Below are 9857 nucleotides of genomic sequence, written 5' to 3'. Positions count from 1 at the left end.
TAACACTATAACATTAAAATATGCTGACATTACGCATGGTCTTTCGTATATACGACTATAATAGGCTGTCTGTAAGTATATGCTAAGTACAAGAGGTTTGCGGTTTGTCTAGAGAAATTTAATAAGAGAAATTTGGTTTTGCTTAAATCTGATATATTGAATGCGGTGAGGTCAAATCCAATGCTGGTAAAAAGATTGCTCTAAGATTTGAATATGCGGCATAGTGAAGTAAAAATGGCAATCTTTTTGGAGAACATAAACTGCACAATCTATCAGGTACATGTGTTTTCTAATGCGACTAAGAACTGATTGGTTTGTTATCTTTTATTAAAATACAGTGTGAATACCTTGCTAAAATTTTCAACTACTTGCAAATTTCTTAGAACTATTTACAAACACGAAACTTCTCTTTCCAATTTGTATCGATTCCACATTCACCCCAGATAGTACTGATAAGAAAGGCCACAGGATACAAAACATCTCTTTTTTCACATGGTTCAGCCATGACAACAATTGTAATGTCGTGTTCTACACCGCACTGCTACTGAATGAACAAGGAAGAAGACAGCGACACGACACAGAAGTAAAAGGTCAAACACAGAAGGAAAAGGTTAAACACAGAAGGAAAAGGTCAAACACAGAAGGGAAAGGTCAAACACAGAAGGAAAAGGTTAAACACAGAGGGAAAAGGTCAAACACAGAAGGCAAAGGTTAAACAAAGAAGGCGAAGGTCAAACACAGAAGGAAAAGGTCAAACACAAAAGGGAAAGGTTGGGTTGGGGAGAGAATCTAGCAACGAGAGACGTCGCTGTACTCTCATTACTAGGATGAAGAATGTTTGATTGAAAGATAATTGTAGTAATTTCTAACCAATTTATATATGAAACAAGATAGGAAGTTTACGCTTTATAAAGTGGTTTATAAGAAGATAAAACTGACTTAACTTCCTTTATTTAGTATAACATGTCTAGCAATTACTTTCATTTACAATATTTATAATTGATTGAGTAAAACGTATTTAATGAACGATTCTGAAGAAAACGTAAATTTTGGATGACGCGGAGGAAAATTGCCATGGTAACAAAATGGAAAAGGAGAAATTAAACTTTCCGAAACGTTATTTATGGGCTATCGTGATAGCAAGCCTTGATTCTGTTTATACGATAGAAATAACGTTGATTAAGTCCAATCAACCAATCAAATTATGTGTGTACGTGCGAAATGAATTTAAAAGGTGAAGAAATTAACTTGGCAGAGTTTGTCCAAGTGATAAAGTGAACTATTGTTTAATAATTCGCCACGCATGTACTGTGTAGTCATGCGCTCGAGAAAAAAAAATTGTAAAGGTATTCATGATCATTCGCAATGCTAACAAAACATACCGCTAATGAATTGAAAAATAATAGAAAATCTGGAAAGAAAAACCGCAGTGATTCGCGAAATATTCGCAGGCTCTCATAGTCTCCCTTTCTCAATATTTTACAAACCAAACTGATCATTTTCGGCAAGTTTACCGCAAACTTAAGTTTATTTTTAATCAATCTTATTCGCACCTAAAGCAAGTGGCGTCTCTGCACGAGTGACTTTTTTCTAGTGAGACATTGAATAATATAACATGAATACCCCCCCCCCCCCCCACCCCCCCCCCCCCAAAAGAAAACTGGTGCGCAGATTCTTCACAATGCACATGATATCATCACTGCAAACCAGTTTTGAGTCCACATACTCCCTAAAAGATGGTGGACAGAATCGACGAGAAGCGTCCGTGGGTAGCCGACGATGACAGAGTAAAATTTAAACATTGACGTGCAGTTTAGTTGTAATTATCGGGAGTGTATTCACACCACGTAAAGGACACGATACAGTAGGAGTCACAGTCTCACGGAAATTTCGAAATACAGTTGAACACCGTGAAACCTATTCTGTAATTGAAGAGCTGTTCCTCTGGTTTAGTGTGAGTTTGATTTGACCTCTGAGTCTTGATTCTGTAATTGAAGAGCTGTTCCTCTGGTATAGGGTGAGTTTAACTTGACCCCTGAGTCTTGATTCTGTAATTGAAGAGCTGTTCCTCTGGTTTAGGGTGAGTTTAACTTGACCTCTGAGTCTTGATTCTGTAATTGAAGAGCTGTTCCTCTGGTTTAGGGTGAGTTTAACTTGACCTCTGAGTCTTGATTCTGTAATTGAAGAGCTGTTCCTCTGGTTTAGGGTGAGTTTAACTTGACCTCTGAGTCTTGATTCTGTAATTGAAGAGCTGTTCCTCTGGTTTAGGGTGAGTTTAACTTGACCCCTGAGTCTTGATTCTGTAATTGAAGAGCTGTTCCTCTGGTTTAGGGTGAGTTTGATTTTTGACCTCTGAGTCTTGATTCTGTAATTGAAGAGCCGTTCCTCTGGTTTAGGGTGAGTTTGATTTGACCTCTGAGTCTTGATTCTGTAATTGAAGAGCTGTTCCTCTGGTTTAGGGTGAGTTTAACTTGACCCCTGAGTCTTGATTCTGTAATTGAAGAGCTGTTCCTCTGGTTTAGGGTGAGTTTAACTTGACCTCTGGATCTTGATTCGGTAATTGAATAGCTGCTCCTCTAATTTAGGGTGAGTTTAACTTCTATTGTTCTCAATGGATTTTTAAAGTCGTTGGTATGTTCATACGCAAATGAAACAAAACTAAAGATTGCACAATAGTTTAAAGCTAACCATCCTATAACGAATTTGCTGCCTGACGTGTTTTACACCATATTGTTAGGCCCTCCTCTACATACTGATTATAACTACGGATAGGTCTGTTTTCCTAGGCCTGATCAAGATCTAGGACTCGCAGCGGTTGTGACCGGTCAACAGGGGATGCTTACACGTCCTAGGTACCTGGTTCAACCTCTGGTGTGTGACATTTCAATGATTTTAGATAAAGAAAAACTAGCGATTATTTCAACTTATTTTTGGCACTTTTTCTACAATATCAATGACATATATAACATATAACAATGCTGAACTCCTAAACCCCATTGACTTTCTTTCAGTATCAATAACTTTATAAATGATGCAACAGATGAACTGCTAAGGAAAGAACAGGCAGGGTTTAGATCAGGCAGAAGATGTATTGACCACATTTGTACTATCCGTTACATCATAGGTCAAAGTATTGAGTGTCAAAATAAACTTATCCTCAACTTTATAAACTCCGAAAATCCTTCAATAGCATCAGAAGAGACTGCCTGTTGGCCATCCTAAGAGCATATGGATTACCATAAAAATAGTTATCTTAATACAAGCTTTCTATAACAACTATGAATGCTGTGTACTACATAACGGTCAACAGTCAGATTGGTTCCCGGTGACATCTGGAGTAAGACAAGGATGCATCATATCTTCTCCTATTCATCACTGCAATAGGCTGGTGTATAAGAACAACAGGAAATGAAAATACAGGCATTAGATGGACCATGAACTCCTTCTTAGAAGATTTGGCCTTTGCTGATGACATCTGCCTTCTGTCAAGTAATGTTAACAGCATGCAGAACAAAACAACGAAATTAAACGTAGTTGCTAAAAATATAGGCCTGAACATTAATGAAAAGAAGACCAAAGTATTGACTGTAAACAGTAATACAGCTCAACCAGTCAAGATAGGAAATAACATCATAGAAGAGGTTGAGGAGTTTAACTATCTAGGCAGTTTGTTAAGTAACAACAATGGGACGGCGAAAGACATCAAAGCCAGAATAAGCAAGGCGAGAAACGCATTTTGCCAACTGCAATCCATATGCAGAAGTGGGTCGATCAGTATGAACACCAAACTGAAAATATACAACAGTAACGTGAAAACTGTGTTACTCTATGGGGCTGAATGCTAGAGAATAATACAAATTGACATGAAAAACTCTCCTCATTCCAAAACACCTGCCTCTGAAAAATCTGTAAAATCTACTGGCCCAAAAAGATATCGAATAAAGATCTATATCTTAAGACCAAACAGTGCTGCATGGAGATGGAGATTAAAAGAAGAAGGTGGCTTTGGATTGGGCATGTTCTACGAAAAGGAGGAGAAAATATCACTAAGATTGCACTGAGATGGACATCTGATGAAAAGAGAAAAAGAGGACGCCCAGAAGAGACATGGCGAAGGATGGTAGAACAGGAGATGAAAGATATAGGGAAGACCTGGAGGGGGGGGGTAGAAAAGAAAGCCCAAGACAGGCAATTGTGGCGTCAGCTGGTTGAGGTATTATGTGCTGATAGGCACGAAGAGGATAAGTAAGTAATAACTTTATGATAAAAAATACATATTTACACTGGGACAGGAACGAGTTAGGCCTAGTTGTACATATCTAAAGCCTCGTGTTCCAGTCCATGTGGATATTATCAATGAACAAAATCAGTTCTGATTAACTGATGTTACCAATGGACAAAGCAAATCAAGTACATTGTATACAAATAAGAGAAAAGTAAATTTTAAGTACAAAGGGTCATGTTTAACACACTGTACATAGCTCAATAACAAGGGTCATGTTTAACACACTGTACATAGCTCAATAATAAGGGTCATGTTTAACACACTGTATATAGCTCAATAATAAGGGTCATGTTTAACACACTGTACATAGCTCAATAATAAGGGTCATGTTTAACACACTGTACATAGCTCAATAACAAGGGTCATGTTTAACACACTGTACATAGCTCAATAATAAGGGTCATGTTTAACACACTGTACATAGCTCAATAATAAGGGTCATGTTTAACACACTGTACATAGCTCAATAATAACGGTCATGTTTAACACACTGTACATAGCTCAATAATAAGGGTCATGTTTAACATACTGTACATAGCTCAATAATAAGGGTCATGTTTAACATACTGTACATAGCTCAATAATAAGGGCCATGTTTAACATACTGTACATAGCTCAATAATAATCACAATGATCCTCTCTATTTCTCTGTTTTTTCAGCATCCTTCGATATATGATGAAATAATATAATTCTGATCGAATTGACATTGCTACAAACCTCAGGTTTGGACCTCTTTAATAACAAAAAAAATAAATCAACAATTAGGACCAATATCGATGTGTATAGAAATGGTAAAACAAACACAAATATCAGAACAAATATCAATAGGTATCGAGAGGGCAATATAAAACAACTGAATGAGAATAGTGCGAGACCTCGATTTAGTAATGGAGGATACTCGAACATGCGGCCATGATAGAGTACCAACGTCATATACCGTTCACCCATCTTATTCAACCAAGCCCTCTTTGTTTTAAATTTAGATTAAAATTATGATATTGAAAATGAAATATTTCAACTAATTGTGTATGCAAGCATTTATTTGTTTTACTGTCATGCATTATTTTCCAACTACATAACATGTACATTGTATATTTAAATAAGAATGTAAAATAAATAGAGTAACCCATTCACAGTACAGCAATTGTCCTATCGGGTTGTCACCGGAAGTGATTCCCTAGCCATTTTGAAATTATCTATGAATTGGCAATGATCATGTTAAACCACAAACAACATCCTAGCCTTTATGATTGCTTGTTAGTTTGTGGGTCACTTGTACTTAGAGAAAGGGTCATCAACCAATGTCATCAAATTAACACCGTCTTGATGCAAATCTAATGATGTTTCATACTGTAGAACTCGACGATGTGATAGATAATTGGTCAATTGTTGATGAAGACCGAACGACTATATGATTTATGAATAGTCGAACAATCTGATTGAAAAACCTTCAATCAACACCAAACTCGGGGTATAATCCCCTGGAGTGTCGCGTGCTTCATCCACCCGATAATGAACGATAAGACTCCTGGACTAGATATTTTTTGTCCAAGTTGCAATTACTTAATCGCTTAAAGGAACAGCGAATCCAGTGGATTGATGAACATGCTATGTAGATTATATGCTTGACACAGATTAAAAATATTAGCCTGAAAGGAATTTCGTTCCTGGTGGATTATTTCTGTATGATTAGTTTCTATAACAAAAGATGGAGAATATTCTGGAGATAGAATTAGATACACTCTGTAATTATGACAGAGTATTAAAGAAGGATATTCGTATCTAAATAGGATTCAATAGCTTGATTTACGTGCCTTCCAATATCTTTTAACTCATGTGTTGATGTCAAAAGCTATAAAATCACGCTCATGTAAAGAACGAAGATAACATTTTAATACTCTGTTTATCGATTCTAAACCTGCAATTCATTGTTTTGAATTCAAAGAATACCTTTGATGACACTATACCATTACCAAACATTAGTTTCATATTTGATCACCGTATGATTTAGCTTAGCACACATTCTTACTTAAGACTAATTGTTTATCTCCATTTACAGACCATAGCTTATATGCCCTTCTCAGACCTTTGTTTAACTCCCCTTGACAGACGTTTTATCTATTTCCCCTTGTTCTCCCTTAGTATACTTTTCCTTGTTCTCCCTTAGTTTACTTCCCCTTGTTCTCCCTTAGTTTACTTCCCCTTGTTCTCCCTTATTTTATTTCTCCTTATCAGATCTTTATGCTCCCATGTCTAACCTTGTTATATTCCTTTGTTTATCTGCCCTTGTCAGAACGGTGTGTATCTTTCCTTACAAGAAGCTTGTTTATTCCCCCTTGCGCATAGTATGCTACAAAATATTTTTAAAAAAAATACGCTAAATAAAAAGACTTGCAGGCAATGAACAATGAACTGTTTTTAAACTGTAACTGACACAGCAATAATCATTCTAATCTGATTGCCCTTCAACCATTTTCGAGCAAAATGTGGTTTTCATGTCTCTTGGGCGGAGATTAATCGTTTATGTTGACTGAAACAAATGATTTAACAATGTAACGCGTTCCAAATATATACTCTGTCAAAAATATATTGAAAAGTACACAGCTAGGTTGTAATATGGAACCAAGCTAATCTTTTTTTAAAATGTATTTGATGGATAGTGCAGTACATCCTGTAATGATGACATTCTGATCAATTTTCCTATAATGATCTATTGCAGAGCAGAGGGCTTGATAAGAACAAAAAAGCAAAAACAATTAATTTTATACACTAGCTCTAGGCTTTCTCTGAAACAGTAATTTGCAATACCTTAGAGTTGCATAACCGTTGAAAGAAAATGAGTGCTAGTCATAATATACATGTACATACAAATGTTTCTAACAGAATTTCATCATTGTATATTTTGAAATGTATAACAACTGAAAATGTGATAAAAACTAAAACTGTTTTTCGTCAAAGTTAGCCATTTAATTTGCCATATCTTAAATATTACAGTACTTGTTTTTTTTTTTTTTTTTTTTTTTTTTTTTTTTTTATCTCTTAACATTATTTGGAGTTTAAGTTAAAAAATATCTATTAGAAACTTGCTTCCAGTGCCTAATTTAACTATGTTTGTATATCCCTCTTATTCAAAGGTAACTAGAAAATTGAGAGTACGACAAACACCATCGTCGGAAACTTCACGGTCGGTCGCTTGACGATTAAGTAATCGATTAAGTAATCGTAGAGCGACCGACCGTGGGTTTCCGACGATGGACAAACACGCTTCTATTGACACAATATAGTTAAAATCAGGTGGCTAGAAGAAATAAGCAAATCCTGTTGACCGTTCCTCTATACCGCGATCAGGTAAACAGAGCAATACAATGTCAAAATCAGTGTGTAAAGAATGACCTAACAATTGGTATGAAGTATGTCAGACAGCAGTCCACCTAATGACCGACTGTATTTGCAAAAATCATTATACTGTAGCGATCATAGAATTCCCAAAATGTTAACTTTAAACGAAACTTTTTAAACTTATATATATATAATAAACATATTTGCCAATGGTCTGCATCGAATTCAAAACTAACCATTGGCAGAACATGCTCTCGAATATGAAAGGCGAAGATAACAGTGATCAATCTAATAAAATCCCACAAGGAATGAAAAATAAATAATTGGGCAAACACGGGCCCCTGGATGCACCAGAGGTGGGATCGGGTAATTAGGAGGGGTAAGCATCCCCTGTCGACCGGTCACACTCGTCCTATGTCTTGATCTGGTAAACGAAGTAATCCGTAGTCAAAATCAGTGTGCAAAGAACAGCCTAACAGTCGGCATGACACACGTCAGACAGCATTTGACCCAAGGACAGGTTATATGGGCAAACTAGCTAGACAATATAACGACCAAAGAATTTGCGAAATGCTGACTTTAAACGAGACTGTTGAAACCCCTGTAGCAACAACTTGTTTGACAGCAGCCGACCTCGATTCATAAATTGATCATACGCAAAACAAGGTCTTGGATACCGAATCAGTTGAGTGAGTGTATATTGTTTAACGTCAATCTCGAGAATTCTTCACTCATATGGAGATGTCACCATTGCCGGTGAAGGGATGCAAAATTTAGGCATATGCTCGTCGCTTACGGCTTTTGAGCAGGGAGGGATCTTTAGATTGTATTTTAGCACAATTTGTGCTCATAGGTATTCCAACAGACTGTTAAAAGACCTGATCATAAAAGACTACGGAGATATTGTCAGCGAGGAGCTCCAACATATTTTTGATCTCAACTTCAGAGTAACTTTGCTTAGAATCAGTGTGGTGTTTAAGAAAGTAATTTTTGGATGAGTGATCACTAGATACTTTTTCCATTTTTTGCTGAGGAAGCAATATCTAATCGCTTGAGACACAAAACCATATGCATTTGAAAATTACCATACCTATAATGGATTCTAAATCTTCACAAAAACCCTTACGAACAGAATATACATTGCTGGATCCAGTAAATGTCCTACCAAGACCTATCTTTCCTCCTCCTGAAAATATTAACTGCAGAAGGAGAAACTTCAAATGTATTGTGCCACAGCATATATACGAAATGGTGCAAATCATTGTGGGTTCTAAAAAATTCCAATAAATTTTAGGTAAATTTGAAATCACAAAAATTTGTCCCAAATCAACATCAAAACGTATGACTTTTTAACACTTTACATGACAATTCCTCACGATAAATGAAGACTGATTTTTGACATCATAGACAGATGCATCTTCATTGAAAATGGAAATATTCCTATCTTGTGATCAGTCATCTATAACACTGCTGATTCTACACGCACGTACTCTGAAATTGGTATTAAAAAGATGCTGGAGTTCCTCATTGACATCATCTTTAATGACCCCTTCCAACAATCTGAATTGTGCGTCTCTATTACATGTAGCTGACCTGATTTTCTTTTCTTATTGTTTCATCCTGATTGTTAGTCCGTTCTTGGCACACTGATTTTGACTACGGATAACTCCGTTTACCTGATCAAGATATAGGGCTCATGGCGGGTGTGACTGGTCGACAGGGGATGTTTACTCCTCCTAGACACCTAATCCCACCTCTAGTATATCCAGGGGTCTGCGTTTGCCCAACTCTCTATTTTTGCATTGCTTAAAGGGGTTATGATTAATCACTGTTCGTTTTCTTCACCTTTCATTTCACCTGGATATTTTATTGAACACATATTAACGGCATACTAAAAACTCAAATTTATGAAAAACGGGACACTTTCAGCTTCTCCATCGTTTACTTCTCATATTTTTCAAAACAATATTCCATTATCACTTGTATGTGTGGTGCTTATGTCTCCCAACCGATACACAAAAGCTTGTTCTGCGTATGATCAGTTTTTCAATCGAGGCAGGTACAGCGTAACTTACAAATAAGTTGATATTACAAGGGTTTGAACAGTCTCGTTTAAAGTCAACATTTTGCAATTCCCGTGGTCGTTATAACGATCTAATTTACCAATACATCCTGCCATTGGGTTGAATGCTGTCAGGGGATTGCTAGTCCTTTGTTTAGATATTGATTTTA

Source organism: Ostrea edulis, chromosome 7 (genome assembly GCF_947568905.1).
Source record: "Ostrea edulis chromosome 7, xbOstEdul1.1, whole genome shotgun sequence".
NCBI lineage: Eukaryota > Metazoa > Mollusca > Bivalvia > Ostreida > Ostreidae > Ostrea > Ostrea edulis.
Note: the sequence above shows the minus strand (reverse complement) of the source record.